The sequence below is a fragment of the Odocoileus virginianus genome, chromosome 18 (assembly GCF_023699985.2).
Source record: "Odocoileus virginianus isolate 20LAN1187 ecotype Illinois chromosome 18, Ovbor_1.2, whole genome shotgun sequence".
In the NCBI taxonomy this organism is placed as follows: domain Eukaryota; kingdom Metazoa; phylum Chordata; class Mammalia; order Artiodactyla; family Cervidae; genus Odocoileus; species Odocoileus virginianus.
Genome location: NC_069691.1, coordinates 39,942,653 through 39,962,724, shown reverse-complemented (window position 1 = coordinate 39,962,724; position 20,072 = coordinate 39,942,653). Strand labels below are relative to the sequence as shown.

Here is a 20,072-nt window from a genome sequence, read left to right as displayed (position 1 = left end):
AGGTGGGAGCTGGTGGAGCTGAAGGGGCATCAGCAACAGGAGGTGGAGGGCAAGCTGCAGCTTCATTCATGCCTGACGCTGATGGCACAGGTTCTGGTTCCTCGCTGGAACCAGATGCACGTTCACAGGAGACTTACCGTACCTCGGATCCATAGAGTGTATACTTTTGTACCAGACATGTCTTCTTCACATCAGTCCAGTGGCATGGGCATCAACACCACCACCACCTTGGTCAGCATCTTCCTCAGTTACAAATTAGGAAACTGAAGGCCAGAGAAATTACATTTTCCCCCTGTGGCCCATGTCCCTGCTCCGGTGTTACGGTTCCTTCTGCTCTCTCTCTCTCCTGTCAGGGTATGAACTGCAAGGCTCACCTTTGAATTCTGAGTTGCTTCGCTGAAGGGCTTTCATCCTGAAACCCGTGGGAAAAGGCTTGGTTACATTTCATCACACATTGCCATAGTATCTGGTGAACTATTCTTTCCAGGCATGACTGAGCAGTTGAAAATAATGATTTAGAATCTACCATGAGCTAGGTACTAGCCTATATGATAGAAGACATTGTTTTGTGACCTAAGTAAACCTGGGGATCGACTTCCTGGATTAAAATCCTCTTCCTAGTTGTGACCCTGGAAAAGTGATTTAACTTCATATGCCTTGGTTTTCTCATCTACAATTGAAGATGATAATAATACCTCCCTTGAAGGGCTGTTGTGGGGACTAAATGAGTTAATTAATGCAAATCAATTAAAATAGTGCCTGGCACAAAGAGCTGAAGAACTTTTATTGTTGTAGTTATTATAATATTATTCTGTTTTTCAAGCTAAAAAGAAGAAAATGGTTTTGATGTAGTTTTAATAGTCTAAATGGAGAGAGAAATTAATTACTCTGAATCTATCCTTTTAATGAAATTAGTTGAGATTTTAAAGCACTAATAAAAATATCTCCAAATGTTAAAGGCTTTAATTAAGTTACTCTTTTGCATCCAAGGAGTGCATATCTAATATACTTTAATTTCTTAGTTCATTTACCTGATACACATAATCTAATCAATATAGCTAACATGTATTAATTCCTTAATAGATGTTGGGAATAGTTTGTGAAAAACTTTTGCACAGAATTTGTAGAATCCTTGCTCCATGCATAGTTTCCTACTTTTTTCCACTTGATATCTTTTTAAAAATATTATGTGAAATTTTCATTAGCACTGAACCTATATATGAGTGATGCTGTAAAAAACAAAACAAATGGTATTTTATTACTGATTGAAATATATTTGTTGAGTAAAATATGATCTAAAAGGAAAATGTTGCTATATGGTTATCTGCATCCCAATTCTTGCCTATATTAGATGCTTTATAATATTTATAGTCAAAGAGATGTCTCACTGCAAAGACAAAGCCCATCTAAGATTCTACTTGAGAGTGAATACACTCTATATTTAAAAACCAGCCTGTCTGTGATCAGTGTTGCACATAAAGCTTCTGATACTTAGTGTTTGCTCTTTAAAATCACCACAGTGTACACCATGGAATGAAGTGATATCATTGAGAAGACCAAAGAATAGCTGTCCCTCAATGGAAAATATTGATTTATTGACTTGTTTTGCCTTCCTTCTGCAGCTGAAGGGCTTCTAAATTTTTCACCAGTAAAAATCTGTGTTTTCTAATTGTCCCCATTTTACACACTATTAATTTAAAGCCTGTAAGATAAGTAAGTTTAACTCACTTTACAAGCTTGAAAGAGGCTTAATATAATTCCTCTGTTTTAACTATTGGGTTAGCCAAAAGTTTGTTCAGGTTTTTTTGTAGCATTTTATGGAAAAAGCTCAAACTTTTTGGCCAACCCAATGCTAAGGGAAGCTAATTACATAGGAGCCTATGGATATTTTAAATATTAATGAACAGTTTGTCTTTGAAGTTAGCTTATAGCAGTTTTAAAAATCTTGGAGTAGTTTTTATCCCCTCCTTCTCTATTTCCGTTTCAAGAAATAATGTCATCACTCCGTTGAAGAGAAGGTAAACATATCTGTTGTTTCTTCAGAGGTTAGAAATACGGTCGAATACTAAGAGCTTCTAGGAGAAAGATTTCAGGTCAATAGAAGAATGAGCCTTCTAATAATTAAAGCTGTGTCTAAGTACATTCTAGTATTACATATAATCAGAATGTTTTTTATTTGGGGGGAATTTTTGTCACAGAGCCCAAGATATTGCTGTTTAAAATCTGGTTAAGGAAATTCTTCAGTTGTTTAAAAAAATCTAGCATTGTCCTAAGCTATTCTTGTTTCACTATATTCCTAAATCAACTATAAAATTGCTTTTGTTATCTAAATTACATGTTGGCACATTGACTGTTACTGTCTACTTCTGCTTTATTGACTATGCCAAAGCCTTTGACTGTGTGGACCACAAAAACTCTGGAAACTTCTTAAAGAGATGGGAATACCAGACCACCTGACCTGCCTCTTGAGAAATCTGCATGCAGGTCAGGAAGCAACAGTTAGAACTGGACATGGAACAACAGACTGGTTCCAAATAGGAAAAGGAGTATGTCAAGGCTGTATATTGTCACTGTGCTTATTTAACATATACATAGACTGCTTATTATATAGAGTACATCATGAGAAATGCTGGACTGGATGAAGCTCAAGCTGGAATCAAAATTGCCTGGAGAAATATCAATAACCTCAGATATGCAGATGACATCATCCTTATGGCAAAAAGTGAAGAACTAAAGAGACTCTTGATGAAAGTGAAAGAGGAGGGTGAAAAAGTTGGCTTAAAGCTCAACATTCAGAAAACTAAGATCATGGCATCTGGTCCCATCACTTCATGGCAAATAGATGGGGAAATAGTGGCAGACTTTATTTTGGGGGACTCCAAAATCACTGCAGATGGTGACTGCAGCCATGAAATTAAAAGATGCTTGTTCCTCGGAAGAAAAGCTATGACCAACCTAGACAGCATATTAAAAAGCAGAGACATTACTTTGCTAACAAAGGTCTGTCTAGTCAAAGCTATGGTTTTTCCAGTAGTCATGTGTGGATGTGACAGTTGGACTATAAAGAAAGCTGAGCACAGAAGAATTGATGCTTTTGAACTGTGGCGTTGGAGAAGACTTGAGAGTCCCTTGGACTGCAAGGAGATCCAACCAGTCCATCCTAAAGGAAATCAGTCCTGAATATTCATTGGAAGGACTGATGTTGAAGCTGAAACTCCAATACTTTGGCCACCTGATGTGAAGAACTGACTCATTTGAAAAGACCCTGATGCTGAGAAAGATTGAATGCAGGAGGAGAAGGGGACAACAGAGGATGAGATGGTTGGGTGGCATCACCGAATCAATGGACATCAGTTTGAGTAAACTCCAGGACTTGATGATGGACAGGGAGGCCTGGCATGCTGTAGTCCATGGGGTCACAAGTAGTCGGACACAACTCAGCCACTGAACTGAACTGAACTGAACTATAGGTCAAATTTGGAAATACCAATAGTAAAATTTGGAGGATTTGTTGTTGTTGTTTTGGAAAATGTTGTTTTCTAATGAATGGACATGGTATGTCCCACCAAAACAACAGCAAAAAAAAAAAAACAAAAAACTGACCAATGGTGGAGTAATAACCACCTGTCACTGGGATCATTCAGGCAGAGACTGGGTGATCATTACTTAGGGATGTGGCACAAGGGATAACTCTAATGGTAGGCCATTTGATTAAGTGATTTCTAAATTGTCTTACAACTCTAGCAATTTGCTTTTTTTTTTTTTATTTCTTTCCATTTATTTTTATTAGTTGGAGGCTAATTACTTTACATCATTACAGTAGTTTTTGTCATACATTGAAATGAATTAGCCATGGATTTACATGTATTCCCCATCCCGGTCCCCCCTCCCACCTCCCTCTCCACCCGATCCCTCTGGGTCAAATGTGGAAGTTCTTGTCTAGCTTTAAAGTATTTTCCTTGAAACAGTTGCTTATTGTAGTAGATAAAAGCATCAATTTTATGATAAAACAGATAGACCTGGGATTTGGTCTTTGCTGCCAACAACCAAGCTGTGTGACTTATTCAGCTTATCCAACTCTCTCATGAACAGTTTGTATAGCTGCAGAAGAACCATCTCTAATCAGTGACTGGTATGGACTGAGGTCGTGCCTCTTAAAGTACCTCGTGTGTATCAAGTGTTTATAATGTGCCTTAGTTCTGGGTCTAAGGACCTGGGAGGCTATGTCTTTCAAAGGACCAAGAGAGAAACGATTGAGAAATGACCTCTGATGGGAACTGGGGAAATAAGTATGATATTCCATAGTTTGTGTTAACCCATAAATCTGTAGTATTACTGGACCACTTTGATGCATATTTAGTTTAGAGTGAAAAGTGAAAGTGAAATCACTCAGTCATGTCTGACTCTTTGCAACCCCCGTGGGCTGTAAGCCACCAGGCTTCTCTGTCCATGGGATTTCCCAGGCAAGAGTACTGGAGTGGGTTGCCATTTCCTTCTCCAGAGGATCTTCCTGATCCAGGGATCAAACCCGGGTCTCCCACATTGCAGGCAGACACTTTAACCTCTGAGCTACCAGGGAAGCCGGAAACAAATATCTTTGTGACTGATATGTTATTGTTAAGACACTTTCACCACTACAAGGATGAGGGGTTTATAAGTGTTTGCTTTTTTTCAGAGATAATTCCATCCATCATCCCTGGCTACATTCATAGCTCTTTATATAGATTCTAAAAGTGAACATCTAACTAAACACTAGAACTGCTGCTTCCTGTAAATCTGCTTTCTATCACATAATCTCTGAGTTCATATTTATCACTCTCTGCCAGGCCAAGTTCACCTAACCAGTAAAGATTTTCTTGCAAATTTGTGTTACATAATGGTACTTAGACTTGTGGCAGTACATCAAAGCATTGGTAATAGGTGTTTTCTCTTCATGCACATGCACACATGCCATTATGGAGGCCACATTCTTCAAAGAGTATAGTGTGAGTCTTACATACTGAAACTGCACAAAACTAGTCTTTCTTAGCCTACAGTTTCGATCCTTCACTGACCCTTCTAAAGCTGGCTGATCGGCATGCAGAACTAAGTTCCAGAGGAGTCCGCAGAGCTCTCTAGGGACCCATCTGTGGGTCCACACCCATCTGTGTGGAGAGAAAGGGTCCATATGTAATTTTTCAGACCTGTCTTCACTTATTCTCCTCAAGAAACCTTTTGTTGCTTCAGAAGTAGAAATGGATGTATGTTTCAGCTGGTATCTAGTACATCTAGGAAGAGAATACAAAAATATTTAGCAATTTATTTAGGGGCCAAGTTTTATGTTGGAAATGATAACTTTTCCAAACCAACACACACCCACATACATAGACACACAGAGAGAATCATTTGAGGTTTGGGTTTTCTACTGAATCCTAGAATAATGAGAGAAAAATAGATGAAATATAAAGACAGGCAAGTAGAATAGTAGATGTCTATCCATTAGACTGTTTGTGTTTAAAAGGTCAGCATCCTCTAGGCTAAAGTTAGAATGAATTTCTCTTTCTATTAGAGGTAGCTTCAGCATTTCTTGGGAAAGTCTATTGGCACCTCATCCTGCTCAATGATATGTTGTAGCCTGGATGGGAGGGGAGTTTGGGGAAGAATGGATACATGCGCATGTGTGTGGCTGAGTCCCTTCTCTGATCACCTGAAACGATCACAGTATTGTTAATCAGCTATACCTGAATATGAAACAAAAACTGAAAAAAAATCATTAATAGCTGCAAAAATATTCTACTCTTGGGTTTTACTATGTTTTATTTAATCAATTTTAATTGTTAGACATTAGATTACTTTTCATTTTTCCTACTACAACTCACTATGTAATAAAAGGGCAGTGTAACCAAGCAATTATCTGATATTTTCCCGGGAAAGATTCTTAATGTCAACCTACTTTAAGGAATACATGTATTAGAAACTATATATTGCCAATTTTCTTCCAGAAAAGTATTATAAACTTTGTTAGCAGGTGGTCCCAAGAATATTTATTAATAATTCAATCTTTCCTCACTTGTTTGGGATATTACTTTTACCATATTATATATAGTTTATATTTATTTAGGTCTTTGAATTTTGTATTATTTTCCAGGAATCTGTTTGTCTATGATGAATTCAATACTATGACCATTTCATTATTTTTCCTTTAAAACATATTTCAATATATAGTAGATCCAACTAATCTCCCAAGTCATTTTATTATTATATTCTTGACTAATTTCATCTCTCATGTATTTGATCTATAAACTTACCTTCCTCACCACCAACATCCCTCATTAAAATACTTTTAGGATCTTAGTTGCAATTGAATAGCATTTATGTATTAATTTTGGGAGAGACAGCTGTGCAAGATGGAGTGCTCGTTCACAGAAAGTTCTTAAGTATGTTCACTTATTTTCTTATTTTGATGTTCCCTTTACCATTTTCAAATGTATATATCCTATTAAATTTAATAAAGTATTTGTATTTTTATTATGAAGATAATTTTTAAATATACTTTAAAGCATACCTGGATAAAATTAATGTATGGAAAAATCGATTTAAAAACTTTTAAACAATTTATCTTGCTAGACTGCTGTTTCAGCACTTATACCTCTTATTTATTATCATAATGCATACTAAATAATAAAACTAGTATCAAGAGTCCTTGTCTTATTCTGAAATGTATATTTCATTATTAAAAGTACTTCAGCACTCAGTTTTAGATAAATACTTTTCAATTTAATTAAAATTTCTATTTATGTTATTAAAGTTTTCAAATTTTGTTAGTTACTTAAAGGATATTGAGCCTTTTCAAATGTTCTAGGAATATCAATAAAGATTATGTTTATCTCTTTGCCTTTTTAATATGAAGAGTTACTAATGTAATAGATCTTTTAAGAGAAATTGTCTTTGTCTTGCTAGGATTAATCCTACTAATCAATGTGTTATTCTTTTAGTATATTACTGGATTATACTTGTTAATTTTCAATTAAGATTTTTGCATATGTAATCCCAAATGAGATTAATATTATTGCCTTTGTGATTTATCATGATCAAATTTTAGTTCCTGATTTTATATAACCTTTATAAAATGAATTAGGCAATCTCTCTTTTTTTAACTTAAAAATTTTTTTATATTGGGGCATAGTCTGTTAGCAAAGTTGTTAGTTTTATGTGTCCAGCAAAGTGATTCAGTTATACCTATACATGTATCTATTCTTTTTCTAATTCTTTTCCCGTTTAGCTTATTACAGAATACTGAGCAGAATTATCTATCTCTTTATGCTAGGGCAAGAATTGGCAAATTATAACCTACAGGACAACATCTGCCTACCATCTGCTTTGTAAATAAAGTTATATTAAAACACAGTCATGCTCATTGAATTGCATGTTATCTGTTTAGGCTTGCATTTAACCTGTGGCAGTGGAGCTCAGTAATTGCAACAGAGACTTCCTGGTCCTCAAAGCTACTGTAATTTATTATCTGAACTTTTACAGAAAAAGCTGCTTTAATATAATTGACGTTGCCCAGGACTTCTCCATCCTTTGAAAGTTTTACAGAAAAATTAACTGGGCCTTTACCTAATTGTCTTGTGAGAGTGTTCATTCTTTTTTGTAATGTTTATTTATCTCATTGACATTTTAACTGGAACTTCTTGACATTTTATAATTCAATTTTTTCATGGCTGACACAATTTTCCAGATTTTAATATTAACTAGTGAAGACTGAATGTATTCTAATAAAGCTTTATTTTTTATATTTTGCTTCTTCCTTTTTGAATGATACATGTTTAAATATTCTTTTTTTTTTATTCAATATTATGGAGAGTGTCTATTTTGTTGTCCTTTAAGAAAAACAATTTTGTTGGCTATCAAGTCTACTTTTGTCTATTTTTTCTGTTTAATCTATTTATGTAATTATACTTTATTAATTCCTTCTTAAATACATTTTTACATTTTTAAAGTACTTCATTGTCATTTTTTGAATTTCTTAAGTTTAGTAAATGATTAGTTGAGGACTTAAAATTTTTCTTATTTAAGCGTAAATGCATTTAAGGTTATATATAACTTTTTCAAGTACCACTTTGAATTATCCCATTTTCATTATGATAAACTTTTGTTGTTACTGTTGTTCAGTCACTAAGTCACGTACGACTCTGTGACCCCATGAACTACAGGACATCAAGCTCCTGTGCCCTCCACTATCTCCCTGAGTTTGCTCAAATTCATGTCCATTGAGTCAGTGATGTCATCCAACCATCTCATCCTCTGTCATACCTTTCTCCTCCTGCGTTCAATCTTTCCCACCATCAGGGTCTTTTCCAATGAGTTGGCTCTTCGCATCAGGTGGCCAAAGTATTGGAGTTTCAGCTTCAGCATCAGTCCTTCCAATGAATATTCATCATTAATTTCCTTTAGGACTGACTGGTTTGATCTCTTTTCAGACCAAGGGACTCTCGAGAGTCTTCTCCAGCACCGCAGTTCAAAAGCATCAATTTTTCAGTGCTCAGCCATCTTTATGGTCCAACTCTCGTATCCATACATGACTACTAGAAAAACCATAGCTTTGACTATATGGCAGAGAAGGCAATGGCAACCCACTCCAACACTCTTGCCTGGAAAATCCCATGGACAGAGGAGCCTGGTAGGCTGCAGTCCATGGGGTCGCTAAGAGTCGGACACAACTGAAGTGACTTAGCAGCAGCAGCAGTTGACTATATGGACCTTTGTCAGCTAAATGATGTCTCTGCTTTTTAACACCCTGTCTAGGTTTGCCATAGCTTTCTTTTCAATGACCAAGTGTCTTTTAATTTCATAACTGCAGTCACTGTCCACATGATTTTGGAATCCAAGAAAATAAAATCTGTCACTGCTTCTACTTGTTCCCCTGCTATTTGCCATGAAGTGATGGGACTGGATGCCGTGAATTTAGTTTTTTGAATGTTGAATTTTAAACCAACTTTTTCACTCTCCTCTTTCACCCTCATCAAGAGGCTCTTTCGTTCCTCTTCAATTTCTGTCATTAGAGTGGTATCATCTGCGTATCTGAGGTTGTTGATATTTCTCCCAGAAATCTTGATTCCAGCTGTGATCCCAGCCTAGTGTTTTGCATGATATACTTTGCATGTAAGTTAAATAAGCAGAGTGCCAATATACATCCTTATTTTACTCCTTTCCCAATTTTGAACCAGTCCATTATTCCATGTCCAGTTCTAACTGTTGCTCCTTCACCCACATACAGATTTCTCAGGAGACAGATAAAGTGGTCTGGTATTCCCATCTCTTTGAGAATTTTCCAGTTTGTTGTGACCCACACAGTCAAAAGCTTTAGCATAGCAGAGATGTTTTTCTGCCAAAGAATGTTCAAACTACTGTATAACTGTTCTTGTCTTACATCGTAACAAGGTTATGTTCAAAATCCTTCAAGCTAAGCTTCAGCAGTATGTGAACTGAGAACTTCCATAGGTACAATCTGGGTTTAGAAAAGGCAGAGGAACCAGGGATCAAATTGCCAACATTTGTTGAATCATGAAGAAAGCAAGGCAGTTCCAGAAAAACACCTATTTGCTTCTCTTCTTTTCACAGCTATTTGTAAGTCCTCCTCAGAGAGCCATTTTGTCTTTTTGCATTTTTTTTCCCTTGGGGATGGTCTTGCTCCCTGTCTCCTGTACAATGTCATGACATTCATCCATACTTCATCAGGAACTCTATCAGATCTAGTCTCTTAAATCTATTTCCCACTTCTACTGGATAATCATGAGGGATTTGACTTTGGTAATACCTGAATGGTCTTGTGGTTTTCCCTACTTCTTCAATGTAAGACTGAATTTGGCAATAAGGAGTTCATGATCTGAGCCACAGTCAGCTCCTGGTCTTGTTTTTGCTGACTATAGAGCTTCTCCATCTTTGGCTGCAAAGAATATAATCAATCTGATTTCGGTGTTGGACTTCTGGTGATGTCTATGTATAGAGTCTTCTCTTGTGTTGTTGGAAGAGGGTGTTTGCTATGACCAGTGCGTTCTCTTGGCAAAGATCTATGGGCCTTTGCCCTGCTTCATTCTGTACTCTAAGGCCAAATTTGCCTGTTACTCCAGGTATCTCTTGACTTCCTACTTTTGCATTCCAGTCCCCTAAAATGAAAAGGACATCTTTTTGGGGTGTTAGTTCTAGAAGGTCTTGTAGGTCTTCACAGAACCATTCAACTTCAGCTTCTTCAGCATTACCGGTTGGGGCATAGACTTGGATTACTGTGATAATGAATGGTTTGCCTTGGAAATGAACAGAGATCATTGTGTCATTTTTAAGATTGCATCCAAGTATTGCATTTTGAATTCTTTTGTTGACTATGATGGCTACTCCATTTCTTCTAAGGGTCATCTGAGTTAAATTCACCCATTCCATTTTAGTTCGCTGATTCCTAAAATGTTGATGTTCGCTCTTGCCATCTCCTGTTGAATCACTTCCAAATTGTCTTGACTCATGGACCTAACATTCCAGGTTCCTATGCAATGTTAGTTTTTATAGCATCAGAATTTGCTTCTATCATGTCACATCCACAGCTGGGTGTTGTTTTTGCTTTGGGTCCATCCCTTCATTCTTTCTGGAGTCATTTCTTCACTGATCTCCAGTAGCATATTGGGCACCTGCTGACCTGGAGAGCTCATCTTTCAGTGTCCTATTTTTTTCCTTTTTTTAAAGTATTACTAATTGTTTTCTTGTGTTACCAATGATATTAAATTTGATTTTATTATTTATTTACTTTTAGGCCTAATACAATTAATAGTTTTACAAATATACTATACATATATATGTGTATATATACATATATGTATATATATATATATGGAACAAAGTATATAGTCATTGTTTATAGGGTCCTTGTTTCAATATATAGTACTAAATCAAACTTGTTAGATACTATGTATCCCACTTTATGTTTTGAATAATTGTTTGTCTTAAAATTCTGTGTTAAACTCCCCTTACAATTTTTAATTTTATGTTTTTCTAGATATCTTCTAAATAATTTTTAACATTTTATATGTTTCTGCCATGTGCATAAAGGTCCGTGGCTTACATTTGTATTCTTGTGTATAGAGTTTACAATAGAATGTAAAATCTTAGTTGTGGGTTCTGTTTTCAGATATTAATACTGTTCACTTTTTGCTTTGCATTTGACTAACACATATATCTACATCTTTACTCTTACTCTTTTCAAATTTGTTTTAGTATGATTCTTGCTAATATCAAATAGCTAACATTTTCTTTTGATCATAAACTAAATTTGTCTTTTAAAGGAAAATTTAAGCTAGTTAACCTGTATTGGGATAACTGATTTTCTGATCTCATTCTTTTAATCTAGTTTAATGTTATTTATTTTTATGATTTCTTAGAGTTTTCTTCTTTTGATGTCCTAACCTTTCCTATGATGGCCAAGTATTCTTGGTCTTTAATGACCTCCAATTATTATCCTGCTGGCCCCATGACTTGGAGGTTTTACATTCTAATTCTATTCTTTATACCATTAATTTTAAATGCTTATATATATATATATATATATATATATATATATTTGCATATTCCTTTATTAACTTACAGAAAGAAAATGTTATCAGGGGATTCTTTCTTTGTAAGGTGAATATTTTAGCAAGTTAATACCTTCCTGTCTTCCCATGTATCATTGAAATAACCTGAAAGTGTTGTTCTTTTGTTGTTTTTTACATACCCATCACCTTCAGGAATTATGTCTTTGTATGCACATGAGTTTCAAACACCACGTTAGTAACTGTGTGTCCATGCTTTATGGATTTAAGTATTATGTATTGAGTGTTTTCTATGTACCAGGCAGTAGACATTTCTAATTGTTATTGGTTTTGCTTTCTCATCATTGTATGTGATATCTTCCCTTTCCTGCACCTTGCTTTCACTGACTGGTTGATCAGAATACCTTTCCAAGTGGGTTTGATTTTCATCAAAAGGACACATGAGGAATACATCATCTGAATGCTGTCAATCTGAAAATGCCTTCCTTTCCCTCTCTCAAATGAGTGGCACCAGTAGTACTGGTGACCAGTAGTTTACAGAGCTGAGAATAGGACTATAGGCAGGAAGAGATATTCGAGGTTGTTAGAGAACTTTTTCCCCCCAGGGAAAATTTCTCTTTGAAATTTTTATCCTTGGCTGACAGTTTTGGAAAATTTGAAATTTTTAGTGCTGACATACCTTAAGACACTTGAGTCAGAAATGCTTATTCCTTCTTGAGGCCTGATGAACACATTTTGTTTATAATATCTCCTGGTTAGTTTGCCAGACAGTTCTTACAGCCTGCAGACTCCGTATTGACTGTGAGCCTCTCGGAGCCTCCCACCCCCACAGGTAATGGCAGGAGGTGGAAGCTCCTTGTGTTCTGCAGAATCAGTGGGAGGCCGAGGTCCAAACCCCCTCCACTTGTTTCTCGCCTGCACCGTTTCTTATCTAATGTCTCAAGAAGAAAGGTACATAAGAAAGATCTTTACCTGGTTTTCAGCAAGTATATGGATGTCTTTTTTGTTTATTGTATCGATGGAATCATTCTAATGAGAAACTGGACAGAGTTTAGGATATCCTAAGTCTCAAATGTGAGTTTAAATCCTCATGTCACCCCCAAGGGTTTTTGTGTTTTTTTTTGGCATCTTGCTTATAAATATGTGTACAAGACAATTTACATTTCTTCAGTTTTTTTAATTTGCCAGAGCCCTCAGAATTTTTTATCTCAGACCTTCTTGTCAACCCTATTCTTTATGCTATTTCCATTACATAGCAAGCAGAACTAGAGCTCTGCAGTCCAAGAAATGGAAGAGATGTAACTGGTTTTTGTTTGTTTCGGGAGGGGGGCGGTGTGTTCCATTAACAGTATTTGCTGTTATTGGCACTTTGTCTATTGACTATAAGTAAAATGGATCTAACTTGTCATTATCTCATTATATACCTTCATTATATGCCCTGTTACACAGACTACCCCAAATGGTGTTCTGAATTTCTAAACAGACAATATTTATCTGTTTTATCTCATGCTTGACTTCATGCTTCCTTATTTCCTAAGTCCTGGGTTCAACCCCTGGGTTGGGAAGACACCCTGGGGAAGCGAAAGGCTACCTACTACAGTATTCTGGCCTGGAAGAATTCCATGGACTATAGTCCATGGGATTGCAAAGAGCCAAACATGACTGAGCAGCTTTCACTTTCTGTGGGAAGTTCTGATGAAAGTGATTGCCCTGTGATTTATAAAATGACCATATGGAGATTCTGTGTTGCGAGTTGAGCACAACATTAAATCCGTTCTGCAATCCCTTGGAAATTTCCATCCACCCAGCAAAAGCCTTTTGCTGTCATCCAGCGTCCTTAATAAAACCACTTGCCTGAAACAAATGGAAGGATTTGATAGCCTGGAATAGCAAGATCAGTTCTAGCTAGTTTTTTGTTTTTTGTTTTTTTGTGGGGTGTTGGAGGGAGGGGAAGTCTTTCTGGTTTTAATGAGGAGAAAATGCTCACTTAAGGGGCTTTTTTCTAGTCCCTTCTCTTTAAAAATAAAAAAGATAAAAGAGTATGTTTAAAACAAATAGAATCATGTTTAACCCTGCAGGATCCTTTGCAAATGAAATTAATTCTATTTAAACTACTTTTGTGAGTCCTTTATTCTCACAGCCTTTGGAGGATATGCTTTAATTAGTAACAGTTTTTTTCTCCTGGTATATAATATTTACCTGAAGTTGTTTTCTAATGGAAAAACCTTTTTGATATCATAGAATTGAACTCTAAAGTTTTAACTGAGAAGTCAAACAGAGAGAAAGGAAGGAATTTTACCAAAAGCTTAAAATTCAAAAGCAGCCAAGAGGGGACCTGACTGCAGATTTGAGATTCTAGTACCACCAATTGGTGATGGTCACTGTTGTGTAGCTGAGGTCAGAGTTCTATCTCTCTGGTCAGGGTGGGCGTGGGATGTGGGGAGCAGCACATAGCACTGATGTTTTCATGTCTGCTGTACTATATAGGTAAGATTTATACATATATGTAAGATTCAAGACAACTTACAGTAGAAATGCCTTTTTGATAAGGGGAATATAAACATTAAAAGGTAAAGGACAAGTGAAACTGTGGATCGGAAGATGAAGTTAAAACCGGCAAGGGAGCGTAGACAAGCCAGCCATGTAGACAGACAGTTGTGTGGCAGATTTTGCCTTTTAGAGCCTTGAAATTTAGAAATGGAAGGCTCATTATTTCTATAATTAGCATTTTTCAGAGGGAAGGAATTAATATTCCATTTCTCAGGTGAGATAGAGTTTTTCCTTTTAGTTTTAAGGAACATCCTTCCTTTCGGGATAGTTGGAGCTGTGTCGTAGAGGACACTTGTGGCTTTTGTGCTTGTTTGTGACTATCCTGACTCTCTCTATCCCACAGGGAAGAAAAAGAGAGAGAGAGAGAACGATGAATGTATGTCACAGAGAGAATCTGAGGTGGGCAAAAACTTAAGGTGTCATTCCATCGTGGGTGTACGGGACACGTTCTACCATTTAGCAGTGATGGGATACTTAAGTTGACCCATTTCTGTGAATTGACTGTAGGGTGGAGAACGGTAAAGATTTGTGGCTGGGAAACCAGTCTGAGGTATTTGTCTACTGTATACAAAGGAAGCTGAGAGGAAGCTACAAACACTATAGGGTTTGCACATTGTTTAAATATGGTTATATTTTGAAAAGAGTTTTGTAAAGTGTAAAGCATTATATACCTCATAATTATTAACCTTTTAGATGATGGATAGCTTTTCAGAAAACAGCAAATGCTATGCAGTCACATCTTTCCTGAGTATATTTATTTTCAACATTTTTTCATTGTTGTTGTATTTTTCCAACTGTTTTATTAGCTACTCTCCATGGAGAAGTGACTCCTCCACGCAATGGAGTGTGTCTTTTCTCAGCTAATGTTCTGTCTGCACTGTGTTCTAGAAGTCAGTGTCACTAGTATTTCACGGAACAATATTATTGCAACAATAAAGGGTTGATTTAAGTGAGTCTGGATACCAAATTATAGCAGCAACACATGCTGAAAATGATTGGTAACATATATAGCAGTAACATTTGAGAGAAATAATGGGTAATGTAGGAGATAGAAATAAATACCCACTGTTTTCTATTAGGTTGCCAACACTTTTTCTAGTTATGTCTGTTGTCAGCATATTTTACAAAAGTAAAGTTGTGATTTTAGTTTTGTGTATGTGATACAGATGAATTTTAAATACCCTAGGCATATCTATTGTAGTAGGTAAAGATTTATCTCAGTTGAAAACTTGCTTGTTCTACTTTATCAACTTTCTTTGTTCATTACACAATCTAGATAACAGTAGGTAATGAGAAATTAGTCTTTGCTTCCCTTAGTTTTTTAATTCCCAATGTATTTTCCTCTAGGGACTCATTAGGTTATTTTATTGCTGTGCATTATATTTGCCCTTTAAAGAGAAAAGAAAAAGCCTTCATGTTTCTGTTGAACTTGTAGCTAGAGTCTCTAAAAAGCAAAATGGCATGATGGAATGATTCCATTACTAAAATATCCTTGTGATTACTTCATCTATTACAGTACTAAGTGACCTAATAACAAATTTTTTGATTAAAATGTTCTCACTACTTTACCTATTTTCTATAATGAGCATCAGAAGCCCATGACTCTTCTTTATGTTCTGAAGACAAGTTGCTATTCCATAGAGTATTTTTTTTTCCTTGAATTATCTTACACTGCTTAGAAATTAGCCACATTCTTCTCAGCTATATCCACTGTTTGAGTTTAAATAAGCCAACAAAGCAAAGCCATTTACTAGGTCACTCCTGTTCAGAAAGTTTGTAAAGAAAGATAGTAAAAAAAGTCTTTTCTTCACAGGTTTCCTCTTTCCACTCAATAGAATTCCAAAATAACCATTGCTCTATTTCTTTCAGTGTGATGTATGTTGGAATAATACCATTCTGACTTCAAATCAATTTTCGTATATTTATAAATACTTTATGCTCCATTCAGGGAGTATATAATGTGTTTTCAAATATTGTGCAATTCATGAAGCATATGTCCTGCTGAGTTTCTTCCTGTTTTTATGAGTATAAAATCAGCTACTACGATTGAGGGTTTATTACAGCCCAGACATTGTGTTTGAGAGCTTTGCATAATTTGTCTCATTGAATCTTCACACTAACCCTATGAGTGAGGAATTATCCACCTTTTATTCATAAAGGAGCTGAGACTCGGATGGCTTCTTGCGTGTGTCCCCATGGTCACAGACACAGAGTGAGTGTCAGAATTCAGCCCTAGGTCTCCCTGTCATCGGAATTTGTGCTCGTCACTAGCATGCTGCTTTGCCTGGTGTAAATCAGTGTGCGGCTCTAGTGTTTTCCCATTTTACTGAGCTGCAGAGTTGCAGACCACGTCTGTTTTGAAGCAGGGTCCAGCCAGGGAAGAGGCTGATTGAGCTCAAATGGTCAGGCTTTGGGAGGCTGTTTGAGGCAAAGGAGAGCCTGTAGGGACCTGAAGCTAGACAGGCTGTAGGAACTGAGAGGAGAGCGTAGGTCCAGTGGCTCCACTCAACAGAGTTGCCCCGTGTAGCACCTCTCACTGCAGTGAGCAGAGCTTCCCATCTCTGACAAGTAGGGAGATGAGGTTCTTGTATTCAGTTCTTACATTGTTCCAACCATTGCCTAGAAACAATAAATATTCACTACCATTTTTCAGGTGCTTGCAGATTTTATTATAGTAATTAAAAGGCAAATTTATTTTAAAGCATCATTGAATTCAGAGCTTTGCCTTGAAATAGTTTCTCAGTTGATAGATGCTAAAATTGTTATTTAATAGGCCTAACTAGAATTAGGTTCAGAAAATGTGTTAATATTAAAATGTATTCTCATAGTCAACATGTTTGCAGCAATAGCACTTCTGTACTTACGCAGCCATGAATACTTACTGAGCGCTTACTATTTTGCCTGTCATTTCATAAACACTTCAAATGCATAATTTCATTTAACCTCATAATGATCTATATGGTGAGTTCTATTACTGTCCCATTTTTCAGATGTAGAAACTGATGCAGTTTCCAATTTCTGAATACTACCTACCATAAATAGTTTTCAGGAAATTAAAATGGATAATAAATTAAAAATAGCACAGACTGAGTCTAAGGCCATAATGTTAACTGATTTTTATTAGTAGTTATACTAATGGTTTATTATTAATACTATATGGTGGTTTATTATTAATACTAGTTTCATTGAAGTCAAAATCCATTAATTTTTTTTTTGTAAAATTGATTGATAATGTATACTTTATTATTCCAAAAAAGAGGTTAAGTTAGCAAAAGGTCAAAATAGGACATCTTATTAATGGGACATCTTTTTGTTATCAAGAGAGTAAATGGAATATCATTATATAGATTTTAGAAAAAAACAAAAGACTTGAAAGGAGTTTAACACTTATAGAGTATGTTTTAGGTCAGGCTTCAAGACCTGTTTACTCCTGTCTGGCATCATTTTAATGGTTTTTTTAATGGTTTTGTTCGTGTATGTATGTGGGGGTGGAGAGGAAGTGTCTATCAAAATTAAAGTCATGGGAACTGAAAGTATATAATTGAAATGTAATACATGGGAAAATATTTCTTATTAGGTTAGTCATCAATTAAAACTTATGAATTAGTGTTAATTTGATTAACATGTTTTTACTGTTTCATGGAGGGTAGATACAGTCACTAGCTAACAGAGACATTCAAACACTTAAGAGTTATCATGAATAGAGGCTTAACAGAAAATAATATGATTGTTGAACTTCAGTATTTTCTAAATGATTTGTTAATAGCCACATTCAGAGACTAATGGCTACATACAAAACTATAGTCTCCACTTATCCCTTCAATGGTTTTCTTCCAGTGTAGTTTCAAATACTTATCTTCAATCCCTAAAAAAAAAACTGAAAGGGAAAACTATCACTCTGAATTTACAGTGAAGGACCCTCTTAGTTTAGAACCTCTCATAAATATCAGGCCTTCACAACTTTTGTCCCACAAAACTCAAGGAAATGCCTTTCTGAAGATCAACCATGACTTTTCATTTGAGTTTTTGTTTATTTTTTCATGTTTGGAATATTTCGTTTATGCTTTTCAGCTTGTTATCTGTTAGCATGTACTGTTTCTACAATCTTAAAAATCATTAATAAATATTTTTAAGAGAAAAACAAAGAACATGCTTCTCAAACTGAAGTAAGATGGCCATTAAGGGAACCCCATCACCATGTGCCGAGCAGCAAACAAGCCTACAGGATAAGCATGTTTTCCTGGAAGTCAGTTTAACTGGAGAATCTGGGATAGTAGGTATGTGGGAGGAGCTTTATTTTCACATTAAACAGGCATGAATATTTTGTGTAGTAGAATATAAGATTCACATATATTTTATGGCACATGATTAATGATTAAAGAGCTGTCTTGCTTAAAGTCCCTCAGAGCTACATGCCCAGATCTCTGGGGAGTTTTTATACACTTCTATGTTCAGTCTTCTCTCAGATAAGATGTAGGAAAAAAATTTAAAAACTTCTTTAACACAAATATGTGTAGAACGTAATGCTGCCTTAAATGCTAGACTTCTGTGGTGTCTCTCTGGCATTTGGCATGCATTGTGATGTGATACCAGCTCTGCCTTCTAGACCTCAGCATAAGTCCTCTGCCTTGAAAGTCCTTGTGAGCACAGATCAGAGTTGGTGACTAGCTAGAGGAAAAGAAAGATAATAAAATTAATAATAATTTTAGTAGATCTGAAACACTCTACCAACAGAGACAGGCACAAAATATATGTTTCTTTACTATCTCTAAATAACTTCTACTCCTAGCCTTTATCTCACTGGCTTGATAGGCAATTTTGATGCAGTCATTCCTGGAGTTCCTCCACCAAGGTCCCTATAAACCTGCTAACACCACTTCTATTCTGTTGTGGTACGTGAATTCTGCTGTTTTAAATAGTGTCAAAGCCTCAAGTTGATGATAGCATCACCGACTCAGTAGACGTGAATTTGAGCAAACTCCCGGAGATAGCAAAGGGTAGTGGAGCCTGGTGTGCTGCAGCCCATGGATTGCAAAGAGTCAGACACAGCTTTGTGACTGAACAACAAGAAGGCCTTGAGGAGATCCTTCCTTCATAGCTGGACATTATCATTGTGTCCACTGTACTGATGTTCAGGATCCTTTTATAGCCCCGGTGCCCCTTTATCTGCCCTGGGCATGGAAGGAGCAAGCCCAGCTCCTTGGGGCCCTTTATTTCATTTCCTTTGAGATTCACAACAGCTTCATGCTTTCAGAAAGCCAGGCAAAGGATTCCCCAGACAGTTCCCACTCAACCCCTGCACCTCACAACCCCAGCCTAAGCCCATTCTCTAAGGAAAATACTTATTTAAAATATACTGTGTACCAGATATTATATATAAGTGCCTTAGAAGTAGTTAAGTCACCAAAATTCTATGTAGTAGATACCATTATTATCCCATTTCCTAGATTAGAAAGCAAGCACAGACAGAGGTCAAGTATATAATTTTAGATAGAGAAACTTATACTATTTTGTTGAATGATATCTTGTGGATAATTTTCCAGTTATATTTGAGAAATGTACATTTTAATTGGTCAAATAGTATTTATTTTATAGTTGGTTTAGTTTGTTAATTATCAAAAGAAATAGAAATATGGATTTAGGTTGTAAAAGTAAAGGTTGTTCAGTCATACGATGATTTTTTAGCTTATGCATCTTATTTTCCTAATAAGATTGAAGGTACTTAGGTGATTCTATTTCTTATGCTCTATTTAATTTCTTGAAGTACTCAACATACATGTGTATCCACAACGTCCATCTGCCAGAGCAAATACTTTGTGTTCAGAAAAGGCTTCAGGGGAAAAAACAGCTCCTGCTTTTGCAAGGAAGCAAATTCCACAGCACAAGGGGAAGCCTATAGTCATTTCTTCAAATCTTCAAACCTGAAATATAAATCAATGTTACATAAATCCTTGATCATTTTTC

The 20,072-nt window shown here is 36.0% G+C and overlaps 1 protein-coding gene and 1 long non-coding RNA gene across 8 annotated transcripts in view; one reads left to right on the top strand and one right to left on the bottom strand.

Moving 5' to 3' along the window:
- LINGO2 (leucine rich repeat and Ig domain containing 2) overlaps window positions 1–20,072 on the top strand; it is a 1,346,710-nt gene that overhangs the window by 907,671 nt on the left and 418,967 nt on the right. The gene's annotated exons all lie outside the window — the stretch shown is intronic.
- LOC139039432 (uncharacterized) overlaps window positions 18,290–20,072 on the bottom strand; it is a 29,945-nt gene continuing 28,162 nt past the window's right edge. The window contains exons 2-3 of the long non-coding RNA XR_011492696.1: window positions 19,885–20,029; window positions 18,290–18,776 (exon numbers count right to left, since the gene is read on the bottom strand). This is a non-coding gene — a long non-coding RNA (uncharacterized lncRNA). The remainder of the gene's footprint in view (window positions 18,777–19,884; window positions 20,030–20,072) is intronic.